This window comes from Rhinatrema bivittatum, chromosome 1 (genome assembly GCF_901001135.1).
Source record: "Rhinatrema bivittatum chromosome 1, aRhiBiv1.1, whole genome shotgun sequence".
In the NCBI taxonomy this organism is placed as follows: domain Eukaryota; kingdom Metazoa; phylum Chordata; class Amphibia; order Gymnophiona; family Rhinatrematidae; genus Rhinatrema; species Rhinatrema bivittatum.
The window spans coordinates 228,521,862-228,546,523 of record NC_042615.1 but is presented as its reverse complement, the minus strand read 5'-3'; positions in this window follow the sequence as shown (position 1 = coordinate 228,546,523).

Genomic DNA, 24,662 nt, shown 5'->3' with positions numbered 1-24,662 from the left:
TAACAAACTAGCTATCTGTGTGGTCTACTGTCTCCCTGAGACAGTGGGAACAACTATCTTGGAACTCACTGAGTCAGCTTCCTCCTGGCTGTTGAAGGGATTTCAATGTTCATGCAGACTTACCTGACGTAGGTAAGTCTCAGATACTTTTAACAGCTTTATTTTCTTTGGATTTGACTTGGGCAATCTCCACAGTGATGCATGATGCCGGTCATGAATTAGACCTGGTCTTTCTTCCAAAGAATAGCAATGTTGTTATGTCCATGATGGAATTAGAGAGATGGTTCCAGTCTGCTGGTCTGATCAACACATAGAGGGTCATTTTCCAAGTGGCTCGCACGCGATAAGGGACGTTTTGCACACGAAATGTCCCTTATCGCGTGCGATACCAGGATGGGGGTGGAGGCAGCCCCAGAAGAGGAGGAGTCGGGGCGTCATCGAGGCCGACTCCGTGAAGACACCGCAGACGACGAAAAGGTAAGGCCCTTTTCGTGTCCTAGTTCGCACCCAATAGCTACACCTTCTATGGTGGCGCTATTGGGTGCGAAACCGGCAGTGATCGCACCGCGGCGGTGTGATCGCTGCCAGCTAGTACAGGACCACCCCCCGTTTCGACCCCCCGCCCCTCATTACCTAAAATATCGCAGGCCTGCGATACTTTAGAAAATGAGGCCCATAGTTAAGTTTAAATTGTTAGGCTTTCCATTTTTGGTTGATATTTTTTCAATGCATCTGCCGTTGCTAGGCAACTTCAATGGAGGCGTGCGCTTACATCGCAGTTGCCTAACGATGGCAGAGGCATCCCCAGAAGCGCCGGTCCCGGATTGCGATAGGCGGCTACTGCGATACTGGAGACCAACTTGAAAGAAAGGTATGGGGTGGGGGGGGGGGATAGGGGAACGGGTTGGGGTGGTGTGGGGGGGAGTAAATCTGAGGCCGCAAATTTGAAATTTTAGATTTATAAAGGGAAGTCGACGTGGGGGTGGGGGAGGGGCAGGGGGAATTCCCGGTGCCAAAAATTTTAGGTTTTACATTAAATGGCCCGTTTTGAAGGGGTGACTAGTTTTTGGCCTCGTAGGGCCTTGCCGACTCAGGTGGTGGAAGGGAGGCAGGGGACAGGCCAATTTTTTTTTAATGGAACATAACTTAACCGGATATATATATTATATATTTTTTTTATATATCCGGTTAAGTCTAAAGGTATACGGCTAGCCATAGCCGAATAACTTTATACATAACTGGCAATATTCAAAATATCATCTGGTTATGTTTAAATTATCCAGTTAAATTTAGCCGGATAACTTGTCCACTGAACATCCTACTGAATATGGACCCCAAATTGTTCCTCTTTTTCAAACTAAGGGCCTCATTTACTAAGCATTTTTCCCTCAACATAGAGAGGCCCATATTCAAAAGCATTTAGCTGGATAACCCAGAAGCAGCTGTTCTACCTAGCAAAATCAACAGAAACCGCCCACGAGAGTCAAGCCTTGATCTCAAATCACCCACTAAAGACACGAGTGTGGTTGCCGTATGATACCTGGCATGTGCAACTCCCTCTTGGTTTGGCACCACCTAATAGGAGGGGGACACAGCAAAATCCCAAGGCTGCAGTTTCGTTCCCAGTTCTCTCACTTGCTCAACATGTATCAGGTGCTGGGGTTCACTGGCGGGGGAGGCGATATACACCTCCGGTGCCGCTTGGTGCAGTAGTGAGGATCTGTATCACAGTTACTCACCATCACTGGTCAGCTTGTACACCCAGGTGGAAGAGTCCTCTTGATAAAATCAGTCCCAAAAGACATCAAGGAGTCAGCTGTGGTGATCAACTCCAAAAATGTACTTAAGTTTAAAAAACAAAATCCACACTAATATGGCAAAGATCATAAATAGCATCAGGAAAATCATAATCACATAAACCAGAGTCTCTTTATCCATAGTGCAAGGTCTAATAGCTCCTCTACCTTCCTCTGGACCAGTGTCCAGGCAAAAATCCTCCCCAAGAAGGGTGGGAATTTTTTGTTCTTCCTCTAGCATGTGCTAGAAGGGAACAAAATCCAAAAATAATCCAAAAACACCTTTCCAAACTAGCAGCTACCAGCAGTTTCAACCCCTGTTGACTAGATGTGGGAAGACAGCCACCATCAACCTCCAGCCCTTCCAAAAAAGGGGAAAACTGGCAATTGTGTCAGGAATTGGTTAAAAGCCAGAAAAAAAAATCTCCAATCACCAGATAATACTCCAACTCTGCTAGCTGTCCCGTGGCCTTCCTTGCTGCCGCTGTCACCCCAGGCTGGGCCTGATGGTGTATAACAGCAGAAGGCATGCAGTGTGGTGCAGGACAATCTGGCAGAGGCCGGAGTGGGAGTTCAGCTATTTGAGAGGTCTGGAGACCTCTTGTTGGTGTGTAGGAGAAGAGAGCCTCACAGTGTACCAACTGGTACACTGTGAGGCTCACCCTACTCACCTACTCCGAGAAATCAACTTTGCAAGGGAATCTCCAAGCAGCTACTCCAACTCCTTGCTCAGTGAATAGGAGAAGGAGAAAGATCCTTTGCATATACTCCAACCACATTTTATATGGGAGAGCTAATCCATCTGAAAAATATGAAGGACTGGCCATACCAAGGAGAGGATCCCAGTATGCAAACTACCAAAAAGATGCCACATGGGAAAAATATTAGTGGCAGAGGTGCAGTCCTGCTAGCGCTGAAACCAACAGACTTATTCTTACTACTTCAAAAACTGAGATTTTGTGGGTTAGCAGAAAAAGGATTCTTGCTCTTCTCCCTCATATCTGCTTAAAGAGGGTAAAAACTTCCAGTTAAACCACATGTGAAAAGTTTGTGTATAATCTTGGAGTCCCATCTTGATCTGGAAAACATATTTCATCTATTTGTAAGAATGCTTGGTATGTGCATGAATAAGCAAGTACCTGAATACTTCTCCCAATTTCTCTTCTCCTACACACCAACAAGAGGTCTCCAGTCCTCTCAAATAGCTGAACTCCCACTCTGGCCTCTGTCAGATTGTCCTGCACCACACTGCATGCCTTCTGCTGTTATACACCATCAGGCCCAGCCTGGGGTGACAGCGGCAGCAAGGAAGGCCATGGGACCACTAGCAGATCCTAATCCGCTGGTAGCCAAAGAAGAAGAGAGGCTGTGAGCCGCCGGAGGAGCTCAACCACCAGTGCTGGAAATAAGGAGAGGCCATGATGTTCCCTTTAATCTGCATGCTTGTGTGCCCATACACTTCTTTTCCTGTGGGTGCGCACAGCTTCTACCCCGTACCCCAGCGCAGGAAGGCTGGTGGGGATGCGGTGGAGTTCATTCCACCATGGCCCGAAGAGAACAGGAGGCTGATGGAGACTGTGGTGGAGTTCATCCTACCACGGCCTGAAGAGAATAGGAGGCTGTGTGTATGTGTATGTGTGTCAGCCTGTGAGTGTATGCGTGTATCTGTGTGATAGTCTTTGTGCATGTGTGTGTGTGTGTGTGTGTGTGTATGTGTATGTGTATGTGTGTGAGAGAGCCTGTGTGTATGTGTATATCCGTATGTCTATATGAGAGTTCGTGTGTGTATCTTTGTGCATCTGTGTAAGAGCCTGTATGTGTTGTGTGTGTGTGAGAGAAACATAGCTTGTGTGTGTGTCTGTGTGAGACCCTGTGTGCATGTGTATGTTTGTGTGTGATTGTGAGGGAGAGGAAGTGTGTGTGTGTGAGAGCATAGGCATGTATATGAGAGTGTGTGAGAGAATGAAACTGTTTTTGTGTGTGTGTGTGTGTGTATGTGAGAAGATAAAAGTTATTTTGCCCTATCTCCCAATCTACAACAATCTCAAGATGATTGGAAATCAAAAGATAGTATGGAGAACAGGAGATTTTTCATTCCTTATTAGTTTTAATTATTGGGTGTAATTTGATGTTTCTGCTGTTTTGAAATATTTAGTTGTTTTTTGGAAAATATTAGAACTTTTTGAATTATTGGATATTTTATTCATCAGATGTTTTGAAATATTTTATTAGTGTTTGGGAAATTTTGGATATTCTATTCATTAAATATTCTATTCATTAACTATTTGAAATATTTATTCTTTTTATGAATATGACTTTACTATTATGACTGATGTTTTATATATGTTGCGACCGTCGCTGCCCGACGTCTCTAGCCCGTCCACCTTACCTCTGTGGCGACTCCCTCTTTGCTGGTTGGATGTTTGGCTGCTGCGGCGTCATCTTGCCGCCCTCCTCCGGCATCCCCGGACCGGCAAGATGCTGCACTCCGCCATGTTTCCCAGAAGCCTAAGGGCGCGCGCGTGGCGCAGCCCCGATTCAAGTACCAGCAGTGGTGCGAACCTCAGGGGCATCCCCCTGAGATGACGTTATCCGCACCACATATTTAAAGTCTCTGAATTCACTAACTAATCGAGTTAGCAAGGAAAGGAAAGGTTTTCTTACGCTCCTAGCTACTCTGCCTCCTCGGACTTACCAGGGGTACCCGCTCCTCGGGGGCCTCGTTTCTCTTTTGCCTTTCAGGTCGCAGTCTGGAACCGGTACTCGCTCCTCAAGGGCCCACGTTCTCGGACTTGCTTCTGAATACCACTTCTGCCAGGAAGTCACCACTGCCTACAACACCAGTGAGTTACCATCCTTCTCTCAGAGCTTTCCCTGGAACCGGTACTCACTCCTCAAGGGCCCACGTTCTCGGACCTGCTTCTGAATACCACTTCTGCCAGGAAGTCACCACTGCCTACAACACCAGTCAGTTACCATCCTTCTCTCAGAGCTTTCCCTGGAACCAGGTACTCGCTCCTCGAGGGCCTAATCCATTCCAGGCTCTGGGCTGCTTCAAGAGACTATTGTGTGAGTGTTACCATCAAGGTTCTGTTCCTGAACTCTGCATACCCTGCCTACTCACTATATTCAGTTTCTCTACAGCTCAGTTATCCAGGATCGCTGTTCCAGTATCTGAGGGACTACAGCCCAGCCGAGCGCTTCCAGCTCACTACTGCCACCTCTGGTAGTTCAATATTATTTATTTATTTATTTATTTGCAGATTTTTTTATATACCGGGGTACGTAAGTAACATCACCTCGATTTACATTAAAACAATAATTCAGCATTGCGCTTTACAATACAACATAGAAACTGAACAAATACAAAACCATGTATAACTTTGTATTAAAAGAATATAATCGAAATATAAGAGACTGTGGAAATGGTGAAGAATGGTATAGGACTCAGATCATTAATAGTAGGCTTTTTTAAATAGCCAGGTTTTAAGGTTTTGTTTAAATTTTTTGTGACAAATTTCCTGGCGTAATTCAGAGGGCATGGTGTTCCATATTGTTGATCCAGCAATGATGAATGACCGTTCTTTTGTACTAGAAAGTCTAGTCAGATTGGGTGCTGGGATCTTTAGTTTGGCTAAATGCTGGAATCTCGTTGGGCGGGATGAAGTGTTGAATTGTAGAATCTTTAGTTTGGCTAAATGCTGGAATCTCGTTGGGCGGGATGAAGTGTTGAATTGTAGATATACTGTTTAATAAAAGAACTAGTGTGTATCTGTCTTCAAACTCTGAGCTTGACCGGTGGACCCTCTTGGGTTCTTCCCCCGGGGGGCGTGGTCATCTGCCACCGGCCCAAGGATCCACCCACAACTATCCCAAACAATAACAATATATCTTGATTTTATTATTTAATGTTTTATGAAAATGGTAATATTTCTGTTTTACCATTGTTGCTGTATATATAGAGGCTGGCTTGATGTGGTTTCCAGTTCGGTTCTTCTCAGCACGTTTCTATTTATACTTCCTTGTCTCTTATTCTGATCAGGGTCTGTCTGTGTTCTGCATGTGTGACTGAGGTGAGGTATTTTCCTGGCATGTAGTTTCTGTGTAAGGATCTATAGCAGTTTGATTTGTTTTATTTTCCAGGTTGATGTTCTAGGGCCTGGTGTAATATGTGTAGCGTTGCTTTTTCATGGATACGGCTGTTAGGGTTGTTTTAGTAGGGGAAGTTTACTATATTGTAATGGTAATTCTGTTTATTTATGGCTTCCTGAGGGCCAAGCCCACACCCAACATGCATTACAAAAAGTCCAATTCCATGTGAGTTCTAAGTGTCTTTTATTGCAGAATTTTCTAGTTGGCACCACAGCAGAGCATGTAAATATAATAAGCATGTTGTAAGTGATATTTTTGCCCCAGAATACTGTACCATTTAAAATCTGTTATAAATGCACAATTTAATTGTGTGTGGGTGCAGGGTGTGTGTGTGTGTGAGTGTGAATGAGTGAGTGAGAGTGTGTGTGAGTGAGTGAGAGTGTGAGTGTGAGTGAAAGACTGTAAGGTTTACAAAGGATACCTAATACCTTTCCCTAGCGCTGTCAGTGTCACCAAAATAAATAAATAAATAAATTGAAGGGCTACGGCTAGATTGTGAGTCTTCCCCACTATACATATTTAACTGCCCTATCAGGCTCAGCGCACCTCAGCCCCAAAACATGCCAGATCCCTTTCCAGCCCCTCTACCCTCCCCCCAGCAACTTTTCTCAGGTTTGAATATAAAAAGTTCCAATTAGTCCCCCACTGCAACCAGACAAGAAACTGGCTCACCCCTGGACTCCCCATCTCACCCCCCGCCCCCAATTGTAAAAACTGATCCTTGCCGGGAGCAAAAGTCTTACCCACTCCCAGCAGCTCCGGCGCTTTCCAAATGGTTCAGAAATGTGGCTGCCAGGTTGATTTCTGGTCATGGTTTCAGAAAGCAATAATACCCCAGTACTTTCTGCTCTTCATTGCTTCCCAATTTCTTTCAGATCTCGTTTTTAAGTTCATCTGTTTAATTTTTAAAGTATTACATGACCTCGTTCCTTTGTATCTGTCTGAAAAAATGCAAAAAAAATATAGCCTTAGTTGCAGTTTAAGGTCTAGGAATGTCTTCAGCTTTATGTTCCCTCAGTTAAGGTTTCTAGGCTAGTGAGAAACCAATCACGAACCTTTCCTTGAGTAATACCAGTTTTGTGGAATTCCCTTCTAAAAAAACTTTGTCTTTCTAGAGGGAAATTCTTTTAGGTTCAGGTGATTTCTGAAGACCCGTTCATTTAAGAAAGCCTTTGCCCTTTGGCTTTTATTACCTCAAATATTTTTATTTGTATTAATTTTGCCATTTAATATTTTATTGCAGAATAGGGCTTGATGTGTCATTGTAAATGTTGTGTATTGTTTTTAAAATGATATTGCTGCTAATTGTATAAGTTTTGTTTTATGTGTATTCCAGCCCATACCATGGGACGCTGAAACATAAAAACGTGACAGCAGAAAAAGGACTGTCCGGCCTATCTAATCTGCCTTTCCACATCAACTACCGCACACACACTGCTCTGGAGCCCACTGCTTCTGCACGTGTTCCAGTCTTTACACCCATGTGGTTCTCCACCTGCCTCCCTCCTATTGCATCACTCTCACAGCTACTTGTGTGAGGCACCATTCAACTGCAGGATCCCTTCTGACAGGGGAGGTGGAGTCTGAACCTGCAGGCTGAGAGAAACTTCACAGCTCAGAGTGGATGCTTCTCCATCCATCTTAAATGCCCCTCTAGATGTTTAGCTGTAACAGGTAGAAAGGAGTCCACAGGCCTGGCAATAGGCATCAGTGTTTCAGAGCGATAAAAGTTTCACCTAATCCTTCCTCTTGCCTTTTAGAGGAAAAATCAAGACAAACAGAAAAACAAAATGAGCAGGACTCTTCCAGAGCTAAACAACTAACAGCTAAACACAGGGCTGATGCCACCTTCCTTCCACCACCGTGTTTTCCTACAAAATTCTTATTGACGAAATGTCTGTTGGCACATACTTACACACTGCTAGCATAGGGATTTCAAATTGTCTTCATGTTGCATCATATATATACAGCACTGACTAGCATAAAGAATGATCTGTCAGCAGATGAAACAGTAACTCATTAGAGAATATCTAGAAGTAAAATTTTATGCAGCCATGACAACTTCTCACCAAACTGGATGCATTACTTCTAGATTTCTTTTACTGCATTCATGTAAGAAGGTGTCCTATAACATAATTCCCTTACACATGAAAAAAATACCAAGATTCATTCCTTATGTTTTGGAATTTTCTATTTCTGCTTTCAAGAGGGAGGGAAGAGGTAGAGTTTGGTTGTAAGCATCATCTGCTGTGGTTTGTGGGGTTTGGGAACCTCAGGCAGTTTGCCACGAAACACAGTTATGCAGACTTCTATCTCTGCCAAACCATGGGTGCCACATTAATCCTTTATGATGTGAAATTGCAAAAAGACCCTGTCTTGAAACACTATGATTTAAAATTGCCCAGGAGATCTTTTCGTGACGCATAACATCCAAGTTTGCATACGATGCCAAATGAGAAACCCTATCAAACTTTGATATTTATTGCACAGAAAAATTAGATGAACCAGGCAGTAAAATGCGAGCTTGAATCCCAGTGCGACTCTACTTTGATTTCACTCACAGAATGGTCGCAAAATATCAGTAGGGGCATCGATTTAGTAAAGGTCAAGACTCAAAAGGTGGGATGCAAAACAAAACTGGAACATGATCACTACTATCAGGTATCACTAAAGCAGAACCTTTCCATAAAATGTAAAATCATGCATTTTGTAAAAAAAAAAAAAAAAAGATATTTGGGGCCTACACAATAAACTTTAGCATGCATAATATAAGGGGGCTCTAAAAACAGCATGCTATGCAGGAAGGCCTTACCAGGCACGTTAAAGACATTACGATGAGCACAGAAAAATTTGCTAGCTTATGCATGCAAATGAAGGGACTTGATATGCAAATGAGGGGTTAGTGAGCTAAAACTAAATAGCATGGTCGGCTCACTCTCCATGCTATTTAGCAAGAGCTTGCGAAACGAAACTATTTAATACCTGCTAGGAACTGGTGTTAATTTATTAACATGTTTAAACATCTGACAGGTTGACAACCAGAATTCTGACAGTCACAAAATTGAACAAATTATTTTATAAGACCCCCTTGGCGGTACCATACTTAAGGAATTTAATGCATTATAAACAAGTGCTAGCAATTTCTGGATTTAATCATGTATCTGAAGGTGCCAAAAGAATGTCACTGATGGAAAGTGGATAGTAGTCTTACTTAGTATGCAATATTAGTTATGAGCTTACTGAGAAAGAATTTTTAATTTTTATTATTCACTTTTGAATTTCACATTTTGCAAAAGTACAATATTTCAGGTACATGATTATATACAAGAATTGCTAGATCATGACATTCCTTACATATGATACCCTAAGGAGTCCTTTAAAATAATTTGTACAATTTTGTGATTGTCAGAATTTTAGTCAGAAGTTTAAACACTTTGGGGTCAATTTTAAAACGTCAGTGTCCATGTGCGCATGGTTCCCAGCACGCGCATACAGACGTGCCAATTTTATAACATGTGCGCACATGCTATAAAATACGATTCCCGTGCGGACATGCATGGATTTTAATGTCTGCATGCGCATGTGCGGGCGGGTAGCCTCCTCAATGCGTGGGGGGGGGGGGAGAATTTTAGAAAAATACGTGCAGCGACGCAATCAACTGATTCCTGGTTCCCTCCCAGTCCGCTCCAGACCACGCCCCTGGCCTGCCCCTTTTAGCTGGCCCGGCACTTCTGTGCGTATCGGGGGTTACGCGCGTAGCTGGGCTCTTTTGAAAATGCGCACAGCGCGCACAGGGCCTGGCTATGCACATAACCCCCGAAGTTTACGTGCACAGCGTGTACAGGGCCTGACTACACGCATAACCCCCAAATTTTACACGCACAGGGGTTTTAGAATTCGGGCGTTTTTGTGGTAGCTCTATTGCCTTTATTTTTCTTTATTAACTTAACATGAACATCTCACATACTGAGGGCAAGTTAAATTGCATAAACAAACCTAAACTGAGCATACTCCATTTTTTTTTACTTGATGCCTCCTGTTGACTTCTAAGGGGAATACAACTAAGCTTGGTATATGGGATTTGCTTGTTAGTGCAGAGGGAATATGTGAGAGATCTATTTCACTCAAAGCGTGGAGGTCAAAAGGGAGGAGAAACTTATATGACTACATATTTAGAACCCTCTGTCCTACATATCAATAAGGATCTTCAAAGAGCAATGTCAGAGAACATGGTTAAGCACAGAGGAAACACGCAAAAGAGAAACTTAGGGGGGGGGGGTGTGATGTAATAAGACCTGCGGTGAAATCATTGCTATTTTTCAGTGCGTATTTTTTTTAGCACGAGCAACAAAAGTAGACGCCTCCACAGCATGTAATAAGGGGATGGCATGCAAATGAGATGCACACAGAAAATCTATGCAAAACAAATATCCGTACATATGTGCTCACTATAATGTGCAGTGAAGGCCCGATGCAGTAAACCGTGCATAAACCCACATTAATGTGATGACTCATTATTGATTCTTAATTGAAAGCCTTTAAGAAAGTAGTGAGTTAGTGGTCCAGGAGTGGGACTGAAGGTTGGTAGAGCAATGTCTAGTCCCTTCATGATCTGTCAAAGATCACGATCACTGGGGAGCTATAATAGCAGATGCCGGTGAATGGGAGAAAAGCAGCAGGGATTTGGAAGGGGTTACAAAAATATCCAGCATTTCTAACATGTTCCCTCTCCGACCTCTCTTCTGGTTTCTGCTGCTTAATTTTTTGACCTCCAGATGCTTACACTTAACTCCTGCCTGATGCAGGTGCTAAAAAACCCACTTAAAAGAACCCGCACTAATGCCAGCGTGGCTCTCTGCATTGCACTTGAATAGTTAATTACCTCCTTTACATAGCATTAGCATGGACTCGCACTAAACTAACTGCGGCTTTCTGAGCGGGTTTGTGCAAGTGTTTTTTCCATGCTAACTGCTTTATTATATACACGAGTAAGATTAGCACGGGAAAACGCACGTAATACCACGTGCAAAACCTTACAACAGATCTACCACAGCCTCCTAGAGAGTAATCTGGATGCCGTGATTGAAAATCTGACTATTCATTTAATTTACTATTTATATGCTGCCTCACTAGGTTCCAGACCTGCCAGAGGTGGTGAACAATATAATAAAACATATAATCAACACAAAACCACCCAATAAAACCACAAACATATAATTTAAAATAATTACAATACCCATAAAATACTCCACAAAACAGCCAAACCCCTGGGCTACATAAAGATATTAAACAATATAAAAAAGAAAGGTGATCCCTGAAGGATCCCACACCAAAGCTATCTTGAATTGACAGTAAAGGAATTTTTCTTCTTCTCTAGCACCAGTAAGACATAAAATACTTGTTCAGGGTCTGAACCTGGTACGTGCAGGGGGGACACCCCTGCCTCCAGGAGAAACACTTTGAAAATGTACTCCTAAGGGGCTTTGCACATAAAATTAGCATAGATGCACGTAAACACTTGCATCTACTCAAGGATAAGATATTTTATAAATGTTGAGAGTATATGTGTGCTTTTCCTTTTGCACAAACATTTTACTGGCGAAAAAAGGAATGGGCTAGGGATATTCTGGGGTAGGGTTCAGAAGTATGCACAATAGTTTCTATTTTGTAAGAGATATACGTGTATACATTACCAAATATATTCACAGGGCTGGTGCAAGGGGATTAGGTGCCCTATGCACCTTCTGCCTTGCGCCACTGCCCTGCCCTGCCCCCGGTCGCAGCCCCAACTCCTCCCTCCAGGGGCAGGGATCACATGCTGCCACTCCCCCACCCCCCTGTGTCCCCCCCCCCCCCCCATATTTAAATAAAATAACCCCCCAAGACTCACTAAAACCCCTGGTGGCCCAGCGGGGGGGCCCTAGAGCAATCTGCCGATGCCATTGGCCAGCCCCTGTCACATGGTAGGGGCTAAAGGCCCTTTTAGTTAGTGGCAGCTGACATCCTGGGAGTGGCAGATATCGAGTCTGCATTCTGGCTGCTGCCCATTTATCCAGACAGCTTCCCATTGTTGGGATTCAAGTTTTGCGGGCAATACTATTTCAATAAATGTAAGCCAATGGACTGTTCCATCTCTTGCTCCTTCTTTGAGTCGTTCAGCTCCTTCCTCCACTGGGTTGTGGCACAGAGAACTGATATCAACAACATTATTCATTACCTTGATGATTTCTTATTTTGTTGGGCTGGCTGAGTCTGAAACCTGTGCTCTTCTATTGCAAGCATTTCATGACCTGGCCAAGGAATTTGAGAAAATGGAAGGACCCTCCACTGTGATTCATTTCCTGGGGACTGAGCTCAACTTGGACATGATGGTGTCAAGGCTGCATTAGAACAAGTTGTTTAAACTGAGATCATTGCTCCGGTTGGCATTAAAGGCATAAAAGTTCACGCTGACCCACATGCAGTCTCTGATATGTACCCTGAACTTTGCATGCAAGGTGATACCTATGGGGATAGTGTTCCTACAGAGGTTATCAGCAGCAACTGAGAGGTTACCAAGCCTAAACACTTCATACTAATAACAAGGCCCATAAAAGATGATCTAGCCATTTGGGCATCATTCATCGAAGAATTTATCAGTGTTTCCCATGTGACAGGAGCCTCCTATATTTTGCAGGGACTGGGACATACAATTTGATGCCTCAGATGGATGGGGTTTTGTTCTGTACTGTCAGGGCTTTTGGCCTGTTGTGCCCTGGCTGGCATCATGGGCCAAAGCAGGCCTAACCCGCAATGTAGCATTTCTCGAGTGATTTCCCATAATGCTTGCTCTGGTGATATGAAGTTCCAAGTTTCAGAACAAACAAATAATTTTATGGTGTGACAATCGTGCTGCAGTTGATATAATTAATAGACAGTCCACTAGATACCCCAGTGTTGTAGAGCTAATGAGTGAAATTGTGCTGAGAGGTTTAAGACTTAACACTGCAATACAGGCATGACATGTGCCAGGGATTAACAATGGTATCACAGGTGCTTTGTCCAAAGCTAAATGGGGTTTGCTCCACAAGCAGGTTTCAGATACAGATGAAGTAAGGATTCCTGTCCCAGAGCACCTATGGAAGATTGGACTGCAACCACAAAGGACCTCCTCCAGAGATTGGTAGCTCCTGCTACTTGGGTGGCATATTGCTGGGATTACGAGCTCATGTGGAACTTCTTGGCCAGTCATGGATGGACTTCAGGACCTGTCCCCAAAGACTTGATAATGTGCTACATAAACGAGGCAAAAGATACAGGCATATCTAGGGGGGCCATCTCCAAACACTTGGCCAGTTTGCCAAGGCACAAGGTTGGGGAGACCCTACCAAGACCTTCTTAGTAAAAAAAAAATGATGACTGGATAGGCTAGAAAAGTTGGTATTTTGAAGGATTCACAATGCATGGTGACATATGATATGTTAGTCAAATTATGACAAACTCTGTCATCCATTTGTGTATCAAAATTTGAAACATTACTGTTCCAACTGTTGCGGTCCCAGTCACGGCATTCGTGACTAGGCCCTTACCTCCTTGTTCCCGGCTCGTCTCCGAGGGTTTGCAGCCTGTTTCACGGCATCCCCGCGGGGGGGACGCCGCCATGAAGGCCTGCCTGGACACCTTCTTTTTATGTATAACCCCCCACCCCCCCTTTCTCCCCTCCCACCCCCCAGGTGGATAGCAGCCACTGTGTGATAGAAAAGTCAAATAATAGGTCATAGGTGATAACTACACTGGTAGAAATATAGATCAGACGTGTTTACATGCCAGCTTTACCCCTTTGCTACCCTCTAGCCACTCTTTTCCAGCCACGCTTTTAAAGGGTGCCATGTCTTTGAGCGCAATCTTTTGATGGAGCGACCAAAGCTTCTCCAGCCTCATCTGAACATTAGCCAGAGTGGGTATTTTATCAGTCCTCCACACCACTGCCAATTCACACCTCGCTGCCACTATTATGATAAATGTAAGTTTCTCTTGTTCGTACTGCATGTCAAGGGGGATATTCAAGAGAGCGCTCTCTGGGGTCAAAGTTACCTTGACACTTATAATGTTAAGTATGAGTTGAGTAATCTCCGCCCAGAACAGTAATACCCGGTGGCACGTCCACCACATGTGGTAAAAAGTTCCCCTATGTCCACACCCCTTCCAGCAGTTGAAAGCATATGAATGGTCAAACTGCTTTTTTCCCCATTTCTAGCGGAACTAGGCAGGGATGCCCTCTATCTCCCCTGCTGTTTAATATAGCCATTGAGGTTTTGGCAATCAGGGTCTGGAATGACCCTTGAGTGTCGGGTTTTCAATGTAACGGGACTAAACACGTTTTATCCCTAAACGCAGACGATATTTTGCTTTTTCTTACTAGCCCTAAACAATCGGGGCCTTCCCTTTTAGATATCTTATCATTATATGGTAGGCGCTCTGGATATAAAATTAATCTCTCTAAATTGGAGGTGTTTCCACTTGGCCCACTTTCGTTCGATGGAATTCCCAGTTGTTTCTCCCCCTTTAAATGAGCCCGAGCTGGTTTTAAGTATTTAGGCATTTGGATCCCCTGCCAAACAACTGACTTATATAGACTCAACTATGCTCCGGTAGTCACAAAGATACAACAGGACTTGGAAAGATGGGATGACCATTTTCCCTCTTGGGCAGGCAGAACTAATGTCCTTAAAATGAACATTCTTCCATGACTGATGTATCTCTTTCAGCACGTACCATGTTATCTACCTGAAAGTTTCTTTACAAGGCTTAATGGAGCTATGTCACAATTTATCTGAAATGCAAAACCCGCCTGTATTAAGTTACGTGCACTGTGGAGGCCCAAGGCCGAAGGCGGCAGGGGGAATGGCCTTACCGCACCTACAAAGTTATTATTGGACATGCAGACTCACAGGTGCCATGGTGTGGCTTCACCGGGAACACTCTGTCTCCTGGTACCCATTAGAGCGACAACTAATGGGGGATGTAGACTTATCTGCATTGCTATTGCATCAGCCCACATCCAATACTATTAAGGGTATGGGGAGAGCCAGCCCTCCTATCCTACACACCCTGCAGCTCTGGAAAGTGCTGTGCAAAAAACTACACTGGCCCTTCAGGGTATTGCTGCACTTACCCCCTTGCGAGGGAACCGGAGCCTGATAACAGTTATGTTGTATAGAGACCCCTCTAAATGGTGGAAATTGGCCTTAAAATTTGTGGACCAACTATGGGAAGACGACAGTACGCAATTTATATCTTTTCAGGACCTTCAAGACGAATATGATATTGAGGATAGCTCTGTTGCTTGCTATGACCAACTACTGGTAGAACTTCGTCATATAAGGGAAAAGGGATGGCAACCAGTGCTCCCAGATCCTGTCATATGGGTGCTTATCCAAGACACCCTGCCACACAAAGGTATTGCTCTCTTTTACAAGGCTTTATTGGAGGTTCAGGATATACAAGACCCACCTGCAATAGGAGCTCTGGTCACCCACATTACTTTGGACTCACCCTAACTCAGGCTCTAACTCCCGGCGTCGCACCTTTGTACGCCCCTTCGTACAGCCCCTGAAGCAAGACACTGCTTACACTCAGACTCAACTATTACCGGAGACCTCTCTCCCTTACTCGCTGTCCGCAACCACAGTTCAACTATCTCACTCAGAGCGCCTGGAATCTCCACTGTCCAATTATCCCCGCACCTCAAATAGGCAGCTGCACAGGCATGCTCTTCTAGGCCATTCCAATCATCCACAACTACAGGAGAAACGCCGCCACTACACTTGGTCAAACACCTCGCCACCAGCAGCAACAACAACAAAAAAGACTCATTCCCATTATGCTTTCTCCTCTAAACCAACTACTGAGTCTCACCCTATTCTCCTTAACCCTTTTGAATGCCCAATCACGCTAAAAAAAAACACACCTCTTATATGACTACCTCACTGATGAGCAGCCAGATCTGTGCGCCATCACAGAAACTTGGCTAAAACCAGAGGATACGGCTCTCCTGAATCAACTCCCCCATCAATCCTTTGACTTCTTCTCCATCCCTAGAGTGAAGAAAAGAGGAGGAGGACTGCTTCTTGCAGCTAAAAAGGTTTTTCGATTGTCGCTCCATGTGGCGATCTCACAACAGGCTCTTGAATTCTCAGTCTTCAAAACTCCCCATCTACAAATTGGACTTACTTACGCCCCCTCCCCCTAGGACTCCTTGATTCTGACCCATCTCCTTTAATTGAAATGATAGCTAAACATATCAACACCGATTCGCCAGCCATTCTTCTAGGAGACTTTAACCTTCATGTAGATGCCAACCCTCGGTCCCCTAACTGCGAATCCTTCCTTAACACCCTCCTCTACATGGGCTTCAATCAACTCATTCATGAACCCACTCATAAAGCAGGACATACCCTGGATCTTATTTTCATCAACCAAGGCTTAACCCAATCTTCACACATTGTCTGCCAACCAATCCCTTGGTCGGACCACAAGCTAATCTTCACCACCTTACTATACCAACATCCAAACCACTCAGCAACACAGAAAACCACAGTCCAATTCAGAAAACTCTGTAACCAGGAAACACTAATCTCCCAACTCCCACCGGAATTAAACCAACTTGACCTTACAGACGCTAACTCAGCTTTAGCCTCTTGGATCAAAATCTCAAACATAGTGGCGGACAAGACCTGCCCCCTCACAACCAAAATTATCAACTCCAACAAAGCCAAACAAAAACCTTGGTTCACTCCTGAATTAAAAACCAAGAAGCGCGATCTTAGAAAAATGGAACAGACCTGGCGCAAAAATCCTTCACCTTCAAACCTGCAAACCTTTAAATCTCTCATGCACCAATACAGAATTGTCATCCTGCAAGCTAAAAGAGACTTCTATTCTCAGAAAATTCACTATTTCATCTTTGACCCTAAAGCCCTTTTCTCCTTGGTATCATCCCTTACCAAACCACCGACATCAGAAATTCCAGATGACAAAGCATCTTACAAAGCCACGGAGCTGGCTACTTTTTTCATGAACAAAATACCTAACTTACTTGCCTCCCGCATAGATAACAATATTACAAGCCAACCACATCCGGTCTCCACCTCTCTGCCTCCCATCCCCAACCACACACAACTACCCGGTGTCCTACCTCCACGGGCAGACATCTTAGAGAATTTTGAATCCACATCAGCCTTAGAAATCGAATCCATATTAAAAAAACTAAAGCCATCCACTCACCCACTGGATTCGATTCCAGTCAACCTACTGATAGCTTCTGCCAAAAACTTCGCTAAGCCCTTTGCCCAGATCATTAATGCCTCCTTATCCCAGGGTCACGTCCCTGACCCTCTCAAACTTGCCATCTTGAAACCTCTACTAAAAAAACCCAACCTCTCCACAGACAGCCCAGCTAATTTTCGCCCCATTGCAAATCTCCCTATCATTGTGAAGATCCTCGAAAGAATAGTCAACAAACAGCTCTCAGAATTCCTTGAAATCAACAACATCCTCTCCCCAGCACAACTTGGTTTCCGTAAATCCCGAAACACAGAATCTCTGCTATTATCACTGTCAGACAACATTCTCATGAACCTTGAAAAAAAACAGCCCTGCCTGCTCATCCTTCTGGACTTAACCGCCGCATTCGACACAGTTAACCACGACTGTCTCATTGACAGATTAACCGACATCGGCATCAAAAACACAGCCTTAAACTGGTTTAAATCCTTCCTCCAGAACAGATATTACAGAGTCAAGATCAACAGCAAAGAATCTTTTCCATTCAGTTCCACCCTTGGAGTCCCTCAAGGCTCGTCGTTATCACCAACATTATTTAACATCTATCTACTCCCGCTTTGTAAACTCCTCTCCGAGCTCAAATTAACACATTACGTGTATGCAGACGACGTCCAAATCCTCCTACCGATAATAGATTCTCTGGACAGTACTTTATGTCGTTGGAACACCTATCTATGCTCCATTAATAACCTCCTTTCAAATCTTAACCTGATTCTCAACACAAACAAGACCGAATTCCTCTTAATCACACAGGATGGTAACTTTTCTCTAAACAACCTACCCCCTACCCCCTACAATGCTCCCAACCATCTCTTCCAAAGTCAGAAACCTAGGGGTAATCATGGACACTCAATTGAGCTTCACAGGCTTCATTAACAACACAATAAAGGAGTGCTACTTCAAACTTCAAGTATTAAAAAGACTAAGACCCCTCCTTCATTTTCAAGATTTCAGGTCTGTCTTACAAGCGATCATTTTTTCAAAAATCGATTACTGCAATGCTCTTCTTCAAGGCCTTCCAGACAACTCAATTAAACCTCTCCAGTTGCTTCAGAATGCAACTGCAAGGATACTCACAAAGTCTAACAAAAGGGACCACTTAACACCGATCCTTAAGAAGCTCCATTGGCTCCCAGTCAAATTCAGAATCCTCTACAAGCTTTTAGTAATCACCCACAAAGCCATTTTTAACATCTCTCCACTGGACCTATCGACCCCCCCTGCAACTCCATACTTCAACCCGTCCTCTGAGATTAGCGCAAAGAGGGACTCTTAGAACACCTACATTCAAAACCTCCTTTAGTAAAAGAGCCTTTTCCACCGCAGGCCCCAAACAGTGGAACCTGCTACCACCGGACCTTAGGCTGGAACAATGCCCAATTACATTCAAGAAGAGACTTAAGACGCTACTATTCAGACAAGCCTTCCCATAACACTTGTCCTTGCCTCATCCTCCACGGACCTTCTCTTCCTAAGCTCAGATGCCTAAGCACTTTTTCTTCCGCTGCCTAAGCTATTTAATATATGTATATTAGTTTCATTAAATCTATGGTAACCCTCATCTACCCTCCCCCCCACCTTCCAACCCCCTTCCAATTCCTCATTCCTACCCCCTTCCTCGGAATACCTTGTTACCCCAAAAAGCCAACTCTTATCAGTTCTTACCAGTTTTGACACATTACTCCCCATGCTTAAGCTGTATCCAAGTTTTTCTCTCCCCCTGTCCTATGTAAGACAACTTTGTCACTGTTTTTTTATGGTTGCAATGTAAACCGGAGTGATAATTAACTCTGTTATTTGAACTTCGGTATAGAAAAGTTATACATAAATAAATAAATAAATAAATAAATAAATAATATGGCATTTCTTATGTTCTTAGGTTCCTATCTCCCTGAAATCAGCAATTCAAACTTGGGCTATCTAAGGTGATGAAAGAGAACCCGGGTATGGTGGATGAGAATCATATAGGAGGAGGGGATGTGTATGTGGGAGTGCAGGGGTATAATACATGGGTAAGGAGTACAAAAGAGCTGGTGGTAATGAGTTGTGTGAGAGAGATCTGGAAGAGGGTGGTCTATGTGATAGAATGCCTGAGGTAATAATGGGGGGTGTGGGGGAGAGGCAGAGATGGTGATGATGGATATGTATGAGAGAGAGCCAGAGGTGGAAGGGTAAGAATGAGAGACAGAGTGAGATCAAGAGATTGAGTTAAAGAGAGAGAGAGAGGTGATGGAGAGTTTGGTGTATGATCAAAGGGTGATGGGGAGCATGCATGATAGAGAGCTAGAGAGGATATTGGAGGGGGGAATGCAATTGGATGACTAGGGGTGAGAGTGAATCAGAGAGAGGGTGATAGGGATGGGATAATATGGGTAAGGCAGTCAGAGCAGGGATGACGGGGTGAGGAAGACAAACTGGAAAGAATGGGAGAATGTGAGAGGAGGTGAATAAAGTGAAATGGCTAAAAGATGGTGAAAAAGTCCATGTGAGAATGATGGGAATTGGTGTGAGAAAGGAGTGGCTGTGGGGGGAGAAGAGAGCCAGATAGGAGGAGATTGATGGGGGGGAGCAATCCAGTGAGGTGCAATGGAGGGAAGAGTTGGGGATGTGAAGTTTGGAACAGAAAGAACTGGAAAGTGAGAGATGAATGCTATGAGTGAGGGAGAAGGAGGGATGAGATCTAGGTATACAGCCCCAAAATCACAAAATCTAGTCCAAAAGTAGCCCAAGACTCTAAAGTTGCAAAAATATATTTTATTATACAAGATTGTGTACAAATTCTTATACTGCATGCAGACAAATTGACAAAATTAACAATATATATTATTATATTATTCTTATATATATTATATATATAGAGAACGAGGAGAGAGCAGATGAGGAGTAGATAAGATAAGAGAGAGAGAAGAGAGCGAGACGAGAGACCGAGTTCGAGGAGAGAGAGAGAAGAAAAAGATATATTATAAGATAGAATAAGGATATATAATATATAATTAATATATATAAAGATATTAATAATAATAATATAGATATATAAGTATATATATATATAATTAATATATATATATAATATAATAATATATATATATATATATAATATATATAATATATATATAATAATATATATTATATATTATATTATATAACAATATATATTATTATATATATTGTTATAATGTAAAATAGGGCGGACTACGCCCTATTCTCTTGGTTATCTGGAAACCGATGTGATATCTCGATTGAATGTCGGTATATAAAATAAACTACAATATAATAATAATATATATAACAAGTTTAAAAATAATGCTAGAAAAGCCTTAAAAATTGAGGTTGTCATGTTCAGTGTTGCCGTAACATAAGGTTCATTGGAGAGCTGTGCAGAGCTACGCCTTTCAAAATATATTAGAAGCAAGTCCAGGTTGGGGACCTGACCACCCAGGGCAGGTGCATGACCAAAGGTTCCCCTAGAACACTAAATATTCTTGCGAGCAAATATGGGGGCATGCACGGAACATGGGTGAGACCCGTGAACAGCGGCAGTCAGTTCTTGAGGCTTCCACACAGCTTTCGTAAATGTTCCAGCTCAGGTTCATAGAAGCTGCAGATTTTCTTCTCCCTCATTCCTTCTTCCCTCCCTCCCAAGGAAGGAAGGAGTGAGGCTCTCCTAGCAGCAGGGGCAGAAGGGAGAGGTGTGGCTGGGTATACACAAATAGCTGCAGGAGGGAGGGAGAGAGAGCGTCCTTGTTGCATCCGAAGGGGCAGAAAGGAGGGAATCGGCGGTCAGGAACCATCCCACTAGGTCACGAGCACGTTGTTGTAATTCTGCAGGCGGGACTAGAATTCTGTGCAACTGCAGGAGAAAGGGGTTGCTTGTACTGTTGAGCTGGTGAGTGTGTCAGCTGATTAGAACTGTATTTTTCATTGGTTAGGGGAAATATGATCATCTTAACAGATGAGCTGAGTTATGCATCTGGTGACAAATAGTTTAGCTGATTTCTCAGGTCTTTTGACACATGCAAGTTAAGTTATTACTATCATATGCATGTAACCCCTATTCTGTTAATGAACCAAGAGGGTAGATGTACACGATGGTTCAAGGCAATGCTCCCTCCAAGAAGTAACTAGGTGTGTGCAAATGTTTTTTCTTGTGAGCAACAATTTCTGAATTATTATTAGTGTTGCATTTTTGTACATAGCATGAAGAAGTATTTATGTGAGCAACCATGCTCCCAGGGCTAGTTCTCCACAAACTGGCCCTGGCATCCAAACAGGAACCGAGGGAGAGGGAGAGGGAGGGAGAGAGAGAGGGAGAGAGAGAGACCCCATAATATCACAGCCCATAGGTAGGTATTTGTATCCCTATGGTAGGCCCACCTAATAACTCGAGGTGGGGTTTAGGTAAGAGTGTAGGGGGTTAGGGGCCACTTTGACATTCTATGTGACACCTACGAACAGAACAGTGGTCTCTTGTGAAGATTTGATGGCCTTCGGAGTGAGGAAACGCACTCCGAAGGCCATCAAATCTTCACAAGAGACCACTGTTCTGTTCATAGGTGTCACAATTCCATTCATCAATGGTACAATGTACATTTGGCAGCACACAGCATGGATCATCTCCTCTCTCAGGATGAGCTTAATCGATGAGAGAGGAGACGATCCATGCTGTGCATTGCCAAATGTACATTGTACCGTTGATGAATGGAATCGATAGCAATTTAAGCACGTCTGACGCTTATTGAGCCCCTGAGGCAGCCACTTTATGTGGCGAAACTCGGTCAGAGTCGGGCAGTTTTTTACGTCTCCTCCAATAAAGAATTGAAAAAATTTCTTTGTGGCATCCCTTTTGTTGTCTTCCTTCAGCCCTATAAAAGGGCTCACTTCCAGTTCCTCAGGGCCTTTGGATTGGACTTCATGTTTGTCCATGTTCTTCTGTGCCAGTCCAGGTCCTCCGTGGTTTTCATTTGTCTAGATGGCTTTGTTCTGTGTTCCTGGTCTCCTCATCCTGATGTTCCTGGTCTCGTCCTCTGTCGCCTGTTCCATGTCCTGATGTTCCGTGGTTCTGTTCCTGAGTCCTAATGTTCCAGATGTTCTGTGTTCCTGATGTCTTGGTCCTGATGCCTTTGTCTTCGCCTCTGCAGCTAGTTCTGGTTTCCTGTGTCCACCTTTCCTGGTGTGCCACCGTCATGGACTGTGATCAGCCCATGGGGGGGCTGTGTAGGGCGCTTCATGGTACAAGGCTTTCTTCTCATCTGCAGCACAAGTCTCCGGAAGACCCTTGTTTTTAATTTTCCAAGTTCCGAGTTCCAAGTTCCAAGTCTTGAATCCTGAGTTTTGAATCCCGTCCTGGTCTTCGGAGTTCCTTGCCTGCTTCCGTCCATGCCCAAGACTCTGCCAGAACCTGCTCAGCTCCAGCCTGGTCCGCGACCAGCCACAGGCGGCTGTGTAGGGTGCGCCCCAGTGCAGGCCTCAAATGAATCTTCGACATGTTCTAGCCACAAGATCCACTAATTTGCCTGAATTCTACTTCGCGCTCAGCGGGTCCGCAACCAGCCATGGGCGGCTGTGTAGGGCATGCTGCAATGCAGTTCTCACCCAGTACTTTCGCCTGAGTCCTGAAACCTTGCCTGAGATCTTCTGAATAACCTGAATCCTTGTCCGAGACTTCTGAGTAACCTGAATCCTTGTCTGAGTCTTTCCAAGTTCCAAGTCTTCGTGTGACTCTTCCAAGTAACCTGAGTTCTCGTCTGAGTCCTTCCAAGTTCCAAGTCATCGTCTTGTTCCTGCCCTCAGCCTCCGTCTGGCCTCACGCACTTGTCATTCCCAAGCGGCGGGTCCGAAAGGCAAGCCTGCGAAGGGGACATTGGGGCGGAGTCGGCTCTGGAAGAGGAGGAGTCGGGGCGTCACCGGGGCCAACTCTGCGAAGATGGCACAGACAGCGAAAAGGTAAGGAGCCTTTTCGCTGTCTATTTCGTGCCGAATAACTACACCTTTTATGGTGTAGTTATTCGGTGCGTCGCCGGCAGCGATCGCACCGCGGCTGTGCGATCGCTGCCGGCTAGCGCAGGACAGCCCCCCGCCCCTTTTACCACCAGATTTTCTAAGTTCTGCGAACTTAGAAAATCCGCCCCATAGTTCGTTATTACATAAGCACATGGATGGTTTTGTGATGCATGTCTTTTGCATTGTTTTCTCATGTATTCAAAAAAAAAGTCAAAGGAAATCAAACAAATACAAGTCAAAATAATAGTAAAGCAAAATAATAGAATAAAAAGGTATAAGCAGCATATAAAATATAAAACTGGGTGCCAGAGTATGAAAACGAAACAGAGTAACTTCACTGCCCTCTTTTGCAATATGTGTGACCTTCTACCTAAATATTCCATGTAGTTTCCTTGGAGTCTTGTCTAAACAGAGCTGAAAACTTGCAAATGAGTTGCCATGGCATGCAAATAAATCCTAGGTGTGGTGATAGAGCTTTCATTTTGGCGGCAGCTCTTCAAAAAATGCAAACAATTTTGCTGGCATGTACTACTCTCCGGGTTCCTTGTCACACAAACAGGCAGGTAAATTTGGGAAGCGAAGGGAAAGGATATATTCCTTAAAAGATATATTATAGAAATACAATAATTCATGAAGACTGCCTTAGAATGACTCGAAAAACGGAAATGAAAAATTAGCTTAACTGCCCTGTCATATTCCCAGTCCCAGACATTCAGCTTTCATGGTGTCGTGTTGTGCAGATGTGGGAAATAAATTTGTGCACCTTCCTTTCAAAGGTTGCACATAAATTGTGTGCTTCTGACATACTCCAAATTAAATTCCAAACCAACAATGAAAAATTGCATTCTATAGAATACATTAAATTTGCCTGATGCTAGTCAGCATCGCAGCTGAAAGGAGTTTAGGCTCTGAAGTTTTAGTGGCCTTCTACCCAAGTTAAAATAGGCACTAAAAATAATGTCCTATCGGCCAGATTCCACTCTAGAAGACCCCCCCCCCAGCAGGCTCCCAGCTCATGGTTATTTTGGAGAGCTGAGCTGTCACTTTCATTGGGAATAAAACCACTGGTTCATTCGTATGGAGACTCATGCTCTTTAAAGTGGCATGGAACCTAGAATTCAGTTTTGATATTCAAACATGACAAGGACAGGGACCTTCTTAGGACAGAAGACCTCTTCCTAAGGGTTTCATGGTGCAATGGATAGGGTTCTGAGATAAAAACAAAATAAGTAAGCAGAGCTTTAAAGCTATATTGTGAATATTCAGGTTGGATTGCCGAAAATGAGGGACAGCCAGAGTCCACCCAAAGTTAATATCAAACAAAATGTTATAATACAGCGCAGAAAGAAAAATACTAATTTAACAGAAGGATCATAGTAATTGACTTTT